At 45.6% G+C, this 11,777-nt stretch overlaps 1 pseudogene; it reads left to right on the forward strand.

The window, feature by feature from the left end:
- The first annotated feature begins 3,537 nt into the window (after window positions 1-3,537).
- Window positions 3,538-10,963, forward strand: LOC106577098 (L-rhamnose-binding lectin CSL2-like; annotated as a pseudogene).
- Window positions 10,964-11,777: the final 814 nt, after the last annotated feature.

Here is an 11,777-nt window from a genome sequence, read left to right on the forward strand (position 1 = left end):
TGGGTAGCCCTATCTGAGGACGAATATTACAATTGAGAGTGTGTTGAAATGTACAAATTCACAGCGCCAACTGGTCCAAGTAAGAGAGGAAAGGCTGCCAGATTTGATCAAATCGGCGATGTAATTTACAAAATAGCCTCCAATACCCTACTCAATAAACTGGATGTTGTCTATCACAGTGCCATCCGTTTTGTCACCAAAGCCCCATATACTACCCACCACTGTGACCTGTATGCTCTCGTTGGCTGGCCCTCGCTTCATACTCGTCGCCAAACCCACTGGCTCCAGGTCATCTACAAGACCCTGCTAGGTAAAGTCCCCCCATATCTCAGCCCACCTGTAGCACGCGCTCCAGCAGGTATATCTCTCTGGTCACCCCCAAAGCCAATTCCTCCTTTGGCCATCTCTCCTTCCAGTTCTCTGCTGCCAATGACTGGAACGAACTACAAAAATCTCTGAAACTGGAAACACTTATCTCCCTCACTAGCTTTAAGCACCAGTTGTCAGAGCAGCTCACTAATCACTGCTCCTGTACATAGCTCATCTATAATTTAGCCTAAACAACTACCTCTTCCCCTACTGTATTTATTTATTTATTTATTTTGATACTTTGCACCCCATTATTTATATTTCAACGTTGCACTTTCTTCCACTACAAATCTACCATTCCAGTGTTTTACTTGCTATATTGTATTTACTTTGCCACCATGGCCTTTTTTGCCTTTACCTCCCTTATCTCACCTCATTTGCTCACATTATATATGGACTTATTTTTCTACTATATTATTGACTGTATGTTTGTTTATTCCATGTGTAACTCTGTGTTGTTGTATGTGTCGAACTGCTTTGCTTTATCTTGGCCAGGTCGCAATTGTAAATGAGAACTTGTTCGTAACTTGCATCCCTGGTTAAATAAAGGTGAAATAAAATAAATACATAAATAAATGTTGATAATTTATTTTTCAGAATATATCTAATTCTTTCTAAGTGTACAGTGTTTGTCAATTCGCTGAACCATAATTTGGTAGAGGGAGGTTCCCTCCTTTTCCAAAACAAGATTAATTATTTTGCCGAATTGAGACTGTAAGAGATGAGGTGTTTTGGGGGGTTGGTTAATCCGTTTAGGGAATCAGACACTCCCAGGATTATCAGAAGTGGGTCTGGGTCTATTGAAGTCTCCAGAACTTCAGAGAGGATCCTAGAAATTCCACACCAATAACCATACAGGTTAGAGCATAGGGCAAAGCAGTGGAGTAGTGTACCCTGCTCAGCCTGACATTTATCACACATAGGGGATGTATCAGGAAATATCCTACACAGTTTGGTTTTGGAATAGTGTAATCTGTGTAATACCTTGAATTGTATGAGACAATGTCTGATTCGGACTGTGCTATGTATAATAGGATTGTTACGATAAAGTGATATCTCCAGATTGACAGGCGACAAAATCACAGCTCCAATAGAGAAAGGGTGACACTCCTCACGCTCCATACTAAGCCAGCTGGATGACGGAAGCGCGTCATCCAGCAAAAACGTAACAGCGCGGAGGTTAGCGGCCCAATAGTAAAATATAAAATTTGGGAGAGACAATCCTCCTTCTATCTTGGATTTACAGAGGTGTTTTTTACCTATCCTGTGTGTTTTATAATCCCAGATGAAAGGAATGATAATTGAGTCCAGTTGTTTATGAAAGGACTTAGGTATGAATACTGGGATGTTCTGGTATAGGTAGAGCAGTTGTGGGAGGAAGACCGTTTTAATGGCATTAATTCTTCCGAGCAGAGAAATTGGGAGAGTTCTCCAAAATTGTATGTTTGCCTTGAGTTTTTGCATTAGAGAGGGGAAATTCTCTTTAAATAGTGAGGAGTATTGTTTGGTAACTACAATTCCTAGGTAGGTACATTTTTCTGAAGATAACTTAACTGGAAGATGTTCTAGCCAGGAGGTGTTTTGCAACTGTATGGGCATTAATTCGCTCTTGTTCCAATTTATTCTGTATCCCGAGAAGGTACCAAAGAAATTAATCACATCAAGAATAGCTGGGATACAAGCTTGGGGTTCTGTTACATAGAGGAGAATGTCATCTGCGTATAGGGAAATCTTATTTAGAGTATCTTTAGTATTATAGCCGTGTATTGCTGCATGAGATCTGATCGCCTGAGCGAGAGGTTCAATAATTAGAACAAAGAGCATATGCGACAGCACACAACCCTGCCTTGTCCCTCTATAAAGGTTAAATCGGGGCGACAATGATTGGTTAGTGAGAATTCTCGCACAGGGGTTCCTATATAAAAGCTGGATCCAATTTATGAACCCATCTCCAATATTACATTTCTGTAGGACTGTCACGACATCCGCCGAAGTCGGTTCCTCTCCTTGTTCGGGAGGCGTTCGGCGGTCGGCGTCACCGGTCTTCTAGCCATCGCCGATCCACCTTTCATTTTCCATTTGTTTTGTCTTGTTTTCCTGCACAGCTGGTTTACATCTCCTCTTAATTACTATGTGTATTTAGCCCTCTGTTCCCTCCATGTCTGTGTGGGGTTTTGTTTATTGTCAAGGTTGGCACGCTTCCGGCTGGTTTGCGTCGGGTTTTGTTTTATACCCGTGTGTTGTGGCAGCCGGTACTTTGTACTTGGGTTTTGTACATTTGTTTTTGTGACGCGGTTGCGTTCTGTTCATATGATTGCCTAAGTAAAGTGCTTTGTCCACTCATCTCTGCTCTCCTGTGCCTGACTTCCATTCACCAGCTACACCCACCGTTTTGACAGAATAATCGATGGAGTCAGCAGGAGCAGGTGCCCCTGTGATTGGGGTAGAAGGGGGCGTCCAGGAACACGCCGCGATGCTCCACCATCTCGGCGCTGCCATGGACCGCGTCGTCCAAACAATGGACCGCTGGGAGAGACAGGGAGTCCCTCCAGCACCTCCACCAGCACAGCGGGGCCTCCACTACTCGCCCTCCCTGCACTTGGTTCCAGTGGGATTCGCCTCACCCTCCCCGGGAAGTACGATGGGACGGCTGCCCGCTGCCAGGGTTTCCTGCTGCAGTTGGAGTTATACCTGGCGTCCGTCCACCCGGCTCCTTCTGGCCATGAGAGGGTGTCTGTCCTCATCTCATGCCTCTTGGGGAAAGCCCTGGAGTGGGCCAACACCGTGTGAGTGGAAGGAGATGCGGTGCTGGACCACTTTGAGGAGTTCACCCGTCGTTTCTGGGCAGTCTTCGACCACCCGCCTGAGGGTAGAGCGGTGGGTGAACATCTCTTCCACCTGCGGCAGGGGACGAGGAGCGCTCAACAGTTTGCTCTGGACTTTCGGACCCTGGCCGCCGAAGCGGGATGGAACGACAGGGCCATGATCGACCACTATCGCTGCAGCTTGCGCGAGGATGTCCGTCGGGAGTTGGCCTGCAGGGACACCACCCTCACCTTTGACCAGCTGGTGGACCTGTCCATCTGGCTGGATAACCTGCTGGCCACCCGCGGACGTCCAGATCGGGCTCTGTTGGTTCCATCCCCCAGCACCACTGCTCCAACACCTATGGAGCTGGGAGGTGCTGCGCTTAGGGAGGCCGGAGGAGGGGCCTTCGCGTGCACCACCTGTGGCTGCAGAGGTCACACTGCCGGTCGGTGTCGAGTTGGTTCCTCTGGGGTCAAGGCAGCAGGCAGGGCATTCTATTGTCACCCCAGGTGAGTCGGCACCATTCTCACCCAAAGCCCTCAGTTGCACACCTGTTTTTGCATGTCATGTTTCCTGAGTTTTCCCCGCATTCCCAGCATAAGGCGCTCGTCGATTCAGGCGCGGCTGGGAATTTTATAGACAGAGCATTCGCTCATAGTTTAGGGATCCCCATTGTTCCAGTGGCTGTGCCCTTCCCATTTCACGCCTTAGACAGTCGACCATTGGGGTCAGGGTTGATTAGGGAGGCCACCGCTCCCCGGGGCATGGTGATGCAGGGGGGTCACAAGGAGAGAATCAGTCTCTTTCTCCTTTTTCTCTCCTGCGTTTCCCGTGGTGCTAGGCCTACCCTGGTTAGCCTGTCATGACTCCACTGTTTCATGGCAACGGAGGGCTCTCACGGGGTGGTCGCGAGAGTGCTCGGGGAGGTGTTTAGGGGTTTCTGTTGGTGCGACTACTGTGGAAAGTCCAGACCAGGTCTCCACCGTGCACATTCCCCCCGAATATGCCAATTTGACTCTCGCCTTCTCCAAGAAGAAGGCGACTCAATTACCACCCCATCGACGGGGGGGATTGTGCGATAAATCTCCTGGTAGACGCCGCACTTCCCAGGAGTCACGTGTATCCCCTGTCACAGGCGGAGACGGCGGCTATGAAAACATATGTCTCTGAATCCCTGCATCAGCAGGACTGAATCCCTGCATTCAGTCCTCCACTACACCCACCTCCTCGAATTTCTTTTTTGTGAAGAAGGAGGGAGGTCTGTGCCCGTGTATTGACTATTGAGGCACAGTTACCCACTACCTCTCATAGCCACAGCAATTGAGTCAATGCACAGGGCGCGCATCTTCACCAAACTAGATCTCAGGAGCGCTTACAACCTGGTGCATATCCGGGAGGGAGACAGCATTCAGTACTAACTCAGGGCATTATGAGTACCTCGTCATGCCGTATGGGTTGATGAATGCTCCATCAGTCTTCAAGGCATTTGTAGACAAAATTTTCAGGGACCTGCACAGGCAGGATGTAGTCGTGTATATTGATGACATTCTGATATACTTCGCTACATACCCCTGGTGCACAGGATGCTTTTATTTTACCTTTATTTAACTAGGCAAGTCAGTTAAGAACAAATTCTAATTTTCAGTGATGGCCTAGGAACAGTGGGTTAACTGCCTTGTTCAGGGGCAGAATGACAGATTTGTATGTTGTCGGCTCAGCGATTTGAACTTGAAACCTTTCAGTTACTAGCCCAACGCTCTAACCACTAGGCTACCCTGCCACCCAATATGGAGAGGCTCTGATGTTCTATTAGAATGTGGTGAGGATCTGATGTTCTATTAGAATGTAGTGAGGCTCTGATGCTCTTCTAGAATGTGGTAAGGCTCTGAAGCTCTCCTAGAATGTGGTAAGGCTCTGATGTTCTATTAGAATGTGGTGAGGCTCTGATGCTCTTCTAGAATGTGGTAAGGCTCTGATGCTCTTCTAGAATTTGTTAAGGCTCTGATGCTCTTCTAGAATGTGGTAAGGCTCTGATGCTCCTCTAGAATTTGTTAAGGCTCTGATGCTCTACTAGAATGTGGTAAGGCTCTGATGTTCTACTAGAATGTAGTGAGGCTTTTACGTTATATTAGAATGTGGTGAGGCTCTGATGCTCTTCTAGAATGTGGTAAGGCTCTGATGTTCTACTAGAATGTGGTAAGGCTCTGATGTTCTATTAGAATGTGGTGAGGCTCTGATGCTCTCCTGGAATGTTGTGAGTCTCTGATGCTGTACTAGAATGTGGTAAGGCTCTGATGTTTTATTAGAATGTGGTGAGGCTCTGATGTTCTATTAGAATGTGGAAGAGGCTCAGACGTTCTATTAGAATGTGGTGAGGCTCTGATGCTCTCCTGGAATGTTGTGAGTCTCTGATGCTGTACTAGAATGTGGTAAGGCTCTGATGTTCTATTAGAATGTGGTGAGGCGCTGATGCTCCTCTAGAATGTGGTAAGGCTCTGATGTTCTACAAGAACGTGGTAAGGCTCTGATGTTCTACTAGAATGTGTTAAGGCTCTGATGTTCTATTAGAGTGTGGTGAGGCTCTTAAATTCTATTAGAATGTGTTGAGGCTCTGATGCACTTCTAGAATGTGGTAAGGCTGTGATGTTCTACCTGAATGTGTTGAGGCTCTAATGTTCTATTAGAATGTGGTGAGGCTCTGATGCTCTACTAGAATGTGGTAAGGCTGTGATGTTCTACCTGAATGTGTTGAGGCTCTAATGTTCTATTAGAATGTGGTGAGTCTCTGATGCTCTTCTAGAATGTGGAAAGGCTCTGCTGTTCTACTAGAATGTGGTAAGGCTCTGATGTTCTACAAGAATGTGGAAAGGCTCTGATGTTCTACTAGAATGTGTTAAGGCTCTGATGCTCTTCTAGAATGTGGAAAGGCTCTGATGTTCTATTAGAGTGTGGTGAGGCTCTTATATTCTATTAGAATGTGTTGAGGCTCTGATGCTTTTCTAGAATGTGGTAAGGCTCTGATGCTCTACTAGAATGTGGTAAGGCTGTGATGTTCGACTAGAATGTGATGAGGCTCTTATGTTCTAATAGAATACGGTGAGGCTCTGATGCTCTTTTAGAATGTAATACGGCTCTGATGTTCTACCTGAATGTGGTAAGGCTCTAATGTTCTATTGGAATGTGGTGAGGCTCTGATGCTCTTCTAGAATGTGGAAAGGCTCTGATGTTCTACTAGAATGTGGTAAGGCTCTGATGTTCTACAAGAATGTGGAAAGGCTCTGATGTTCTACTAGAATGTGTTAAGGCTCTGATGTTCTACAAGAATGTGGAAAGGCTCTGATGTTCTACTAGAATGTGTTAAGGCTCTGATGCTCTACTAGAATGTGGTAAGGCTGTGATGTTCTACTAGAATGTGCTGAGACTCTGATGTTCTATTTGAGTGTGGTGAGGCTCTTATATTCTATTAGAATGTGTTGAGGCTCTGATGCTCATCTAGAATGTGGTTAGGCTCTGATGCTCTACTAGAATGTGTTAAGGCTCTGATGCTCTACTAGAATGTGGTGAGGCTCTTATGTTCTAATAGAATGTGGTGAGGCTCTGATGCTCTTTTAGAATGTGGTAAGGCTCTGATGTTCTATTTGAATGTGGTGAGGCTCTGATGCTTTTCCAGAATGTGGTAAGACTCTGATGCTCCTCTAGAATGTCGTGAGGATCTTATGTTCTAATAGAATGTGGTAAGGCTCTGATGCTATACTAGAATGTGGTAAGGCTGTGATGTTCTACTAGAATGTGGTGAGGCTCTTATGTTGTAATAGAATGTGGTGAGGCTCTGATGCTCTTTTAGAATGTGGTAAGGCTCTGATGTTCTACCTGAATGTGGTAAGGCTCTAATGTTCCATTAGAATGTGGTGAGGCTCTGATGCTCTTCTAGAATGTGGTAAGGCTCTGATGTTCTACTAGAATGTGGTAAGGTTCTGATGTTATACAAGAATGTGGAAAGGCTCTGATGTTCTACTAGAATGTGTTAAGGCTCTGATGTTCTACTAGAATGTGGTGAGGCTCTGATGTTCTATTTGAGTGAGGTGAGGCTCTTATATTCTATTAGAATGTGGTGAGGCTCTGATGCTCTTCTAGAATGTGGAAAGGCTCTGATGTTCTACTAGAATGTGGTAAGGTTCTGATGTTATACAAGAATGTGGAAAGGCTCTGATGTTCTACTAGAATGTGTTAAGGCTCTGATGTTCTACTAGAATGTGGTGAGGCTCTGATGTTCTATTTGAGTGAGGTGAGGCTCTTATATTCTATTAGAATGTGTTGAGGCTCTGATGCTTATCTAGAATGTGGTTAGGCTCTGATGCTCCACTAGAATGTGTTAAGGCTCTGATGTTTTACTAGAATGTGGTGAGGCTCTTATGTTCTAATAAAATGTGGTGAGGCTCTGATGCTTTTCTAGAATGTGGTAAGGCTCTGATGTTTTATTAGAATGTGGTGAGGCTCTGATGCTCTTCTAGAATGTGTTAAGGCTCTCTTGATCTACTTGAATGTGGTGAGGCTCTGATGCTCTCCTAGAATGTGGTAAGGCTCTGATGTTCTCAAAGAATGTGGTGAGGCTCTTATGTTGTATTACAATGTGGAGAGGCTCTGATGCTCTTCTAGAATGTGGTAAGGCTCTGATGATCAATTTGAATGTGTTGAGGCTCTGATGCTTTTCCAGAATGTGGTAAGACTCTGATGCTCCTCTAGAATGTGGTGAGGCTCTGATGTTCTACAAGAATGTGGTGAGGCTGTAATGCTCTTCCAGGATGTGGTGAGACTATTATGTTCTACTAGAATGTTAAAAGGCTTTGATGCTCTCCTGGAATGTGGTAACGCTCTGAAGCTGTACTTGAATGTGGTAAGGCTCTGATGCTCTCCTAGAATGTGGTAAAGCTCTGATGTTCGATTACAATGTGGTTAGGCAATGATGTTCAATTAGAATGAGGTGAGGCTCTGATGCTCTTTTAGATTGTGGTAAGGCTCTGATGCTCTACTAGATGCTGTACTAGAATGTGGTAAGGCTCTGATGCTCTCCTAGAATGTGGTAAAGCTCTGATGTTCGATTACAATGCGGTGATGCTCTTCTATAATGTGGTAAGGCTCTGATGTTCCATTAGAATGTGGTGAGGCTTTTATATTCTATTAGAATGTGGTGAGGCTCTGATGCTCTTCTGGAATGTGGTAAGGCTCTGATGTTCTATTAGAATGTGGTGAGGCTCTGATGCTCTTCTAGAATGTTGTAAGGCTCTGATGCTCCTCTGGAATGTGGTAAGGCTCTGATGTTCTATGAGAATGTGGTGAGGCTATGATGCTCTTCTAGAATGTGGTGAGACTATTATGTTCTACTAGAATGTAGAAAGGCTCTGATGCTCTCCTGGAATGTGGTAACGCTTTGATGCTGTACTAAAATGTGGTAAGGCTCTGATGCTCTCCTAGAATGTGGTAAAGCTCTGATGTTCGATTACAATGCGGTGAGGCTCTGATGTTCTTCTAGAATGTGTTGAGGCAATGATGTTCAATTAGATTGTGGTGAGGCTCTGATGCTCTTCTAGAATGTGGTAAGGCTCTGATGTAGTATTACAATGTGGTGAGGCTCTGATGTTCTATAAGAATGTGGTGATGCTCTGATGCTCTTCTAGAATGTGGTAAGGCTCTGAGTTTCCATTAGAATGGGGTAAGGCTCTGATGTTCTATTAGAATGTGGTGAGGCTCTGATGCACCTCTGGAATGTGGTAAGGCTCTGATGTTCTACAAGAATGTGGTAAGGCTCTGACGTTCTACTAGAATGTGGTAAGGCTCTTATATTCTATTAGAATGTTTTGAGGCTCTGATGCTCTTCTAGAATGTGGTAAGGCTCTGATGTTCGATTTGAATGAGGTGAGGCTCTGATGCTCCTCTAGAATGTGGTAAGGAAGGCTCTGATGTTCTACAAGAATGTGGTAAGGCTCTGATGTTCTACAAGAATGTGGTGAGGCAATGATGCTCTTCTAGAATGTGTTAAGGCTCTGATGTTCTACTAAAATGTGGTAAAGCTCTGATGTTCGATTACAATGTGGTGAGGTTCTGATGTCCTTCCAGATTGTGTTGAGACAATGATGTTCAATTAGAATGTGGTGATGCTCTGATACTCTTTTAGAATGTGGTAAGGCTCTGATGTTCTACTAGAATGTGGTAAGGCTCTGAGCTCATTGAGAGAGCTCTGTACTGACGGAACCACCTGCAGAGAAGGACGACCTGCCAACCAGCTGACCAACAGTGTTCACAGACAGGCACCCTGGAGGTCCTCTCACAGAGGTACTCAGTCAGTGTTTATTTGATAAAGACAGGCTAGGATTCAGTCAGAGGCGAATTGTTGAAAAGCACATCGCAGTATTGTCAATGTGCCTTTTTTAAAGCCAATTTTCCTGACGTTCCCGGTAAACACTGCAGATGTCTGCTTTAAATGTCAAGCGCTGCATGCTTGTTGACAACGCCTTTGATTAAATCCCAGCCATAGCTCATCTTACCTCCTGATATCCTCCAGGTGCAATGGGAAACAGGTATGTGAAGTGAACACTGAAGTCTTCCGTACTTCTGACCCCTGTGTTTGAATCTACAAATACCTGGAAACCACCTACACCTGCATCCTAGCAAGTCAGTCTGTTTCTATGTATAATAACACTGCACCAGGCTAATGTCTGCTATGCAAAGGTATGTCTTTGTCTGCCCAGCAGTGGCCAGTGTGGTGTGTAACTTGTTTGTCCACTCCTTGCAGCACGCAGCATCACGTGTGACGGCTCTGATGCCCTACTAGACTTTGGAGAGGCTCTGATGCCCTACTAGAATGTAGGGCTCTATTTTTAGTTTTTATATATCCCTCACTTTACCAGGTAAGTTGACTGAACACATTCTCATTTACAGCAATGACCTGGGGAATAGTTACAGGGGAGAGAGGATGAATGAGCCAATTGTAAGCTGGGGATGATTAGGTGACCATGATGATATGAGAGCAAGATTTGGGAAATTTGCCAGGACACCGGGGTTAACAACCCACTCTTACGATAAGTGCCATGGGCTCTTTAGTGACAGTCAGGACACCGTTTAACGTCCCATCTGAAAGACGGCACCCTACACAGGGCTATGGGATATTTCTTTAGACCAGAGCAAAGGGTGCCACCTACTGGCCCTTCAATACCACTTCCAGCAGCATCTGGTTACCCATCCAGGGACTCAACAGGACCAGCCCTGCTTAGTTTCAGAAGCAGCCAGCAGTGGGATGCAGGGTGGTATGCTGCTCTATTAGAATTTGGTAAGCTGGTCAACACTGCTGTACAGTATAGTCACATCTCATATGATATAGTAGAGCAGTATTATACACTGTTTATTACCATCACTTGTACACCAAAGACATCCAGGCTTACCTCATCCCCCTTCCTCCTCTCCCTCAGATGAAGGTACGGTCCAGATCCACAGTGCCAACTATGGCCGCCGTGATAGTGTGTTCCTTTATTTGGCCCGCTAACCAACACCAACTGTCTCGGCCAATCCACAACTGCCAGTAAGGTGGCAAAGAGGTACTGAAACGTGCAGTGTGTACTGTAGTGTTAACTTCTACCTGTAGAAATGCATGACTGTGGTGTTAACCTGTACCTGTTGTTGACACAGGTATAATGGGAAGAGCCAGTGTGAGGTCCCAGCATCCAGTTCTCTGTATGGAGATCCCTGTGTAGGAACCTACAAGTACCTGGTAGTGGCTTACACCTGTGGCTAAACGTGAGGCACACACACTAACGCACTCACACGACTGGCAAGTAGAATGCTGGGGTTGACCGTTTTTGTTTTGCAGGAGATCTTCTGAGGAACAAAGACCAGAGAGACTTCTTGGATATCTTCCTCTTCATTGGGTGGATTATGAAACAGCCGAGGAGAGGTACTCGGAGTGGATGTCTAGTCCGACTCAGGAGGCGAGCTCACCACCCACCGCTTCCGAGTATATTACTCGCTAATGTTCAGTTTCTGGATAATAAAGTTGACGAGCTCAGGGCGAGGATTTCCTTCCAGAGAGACATCAGGGATTGTAACATACTCCGTTTCACAGAAACATGGCTCTCTCGGGATATACTGTCTGAGTCTGCATGGTCAGTTGGGTTCTCAGTTCATCTCACAGACAGGAATAAATATCACTCTGGGAAGAAGGGCAGGGTGTATGTTTCATGATTAACTACTCATGGTGTGATTGTGATAACATACAGGAACTCAAGTCCTTTTGTTAACCCAACCAAGAATACATCACAATCACGTGCCGACCGTATTACCTCCCAAGAGAATTCTCTCGTGGTATCGGCTTGGAATTCTCAAGCCGATACCACGACGGCCCTCAAAGAACTTCACTGGACTTTATGCAAACTGGAAACCACATATCCTGAGGCCATATTTATTGTAGCTGGGGATTTTAACAAAGCAAATTTGAGGAAAACGCTACCGAAGTCCCATCAACATATTGACTGCAGTACTCACGCTCCTAAAACACTTCCACTGCTACTCCAACTTCCGGGATGCCTACAAGGCCCTCCCCCGCCCTCCCT

The sequence above is a fragment of the Salmo salar genome, chromosome ssa02 (genome assembly GCF_905237065.1).
Source record: "Salmo salar chromosome ssa02, Ssal_v3.1, whole genome shotgun sequence".
NCBI classification, from domain to species: domain Eukaryota; kingdom Metazoa; phylum Chordata; class Actinopteri; order Salmoniformes; family Salmonidae; genus Salmo; species Salmo salar.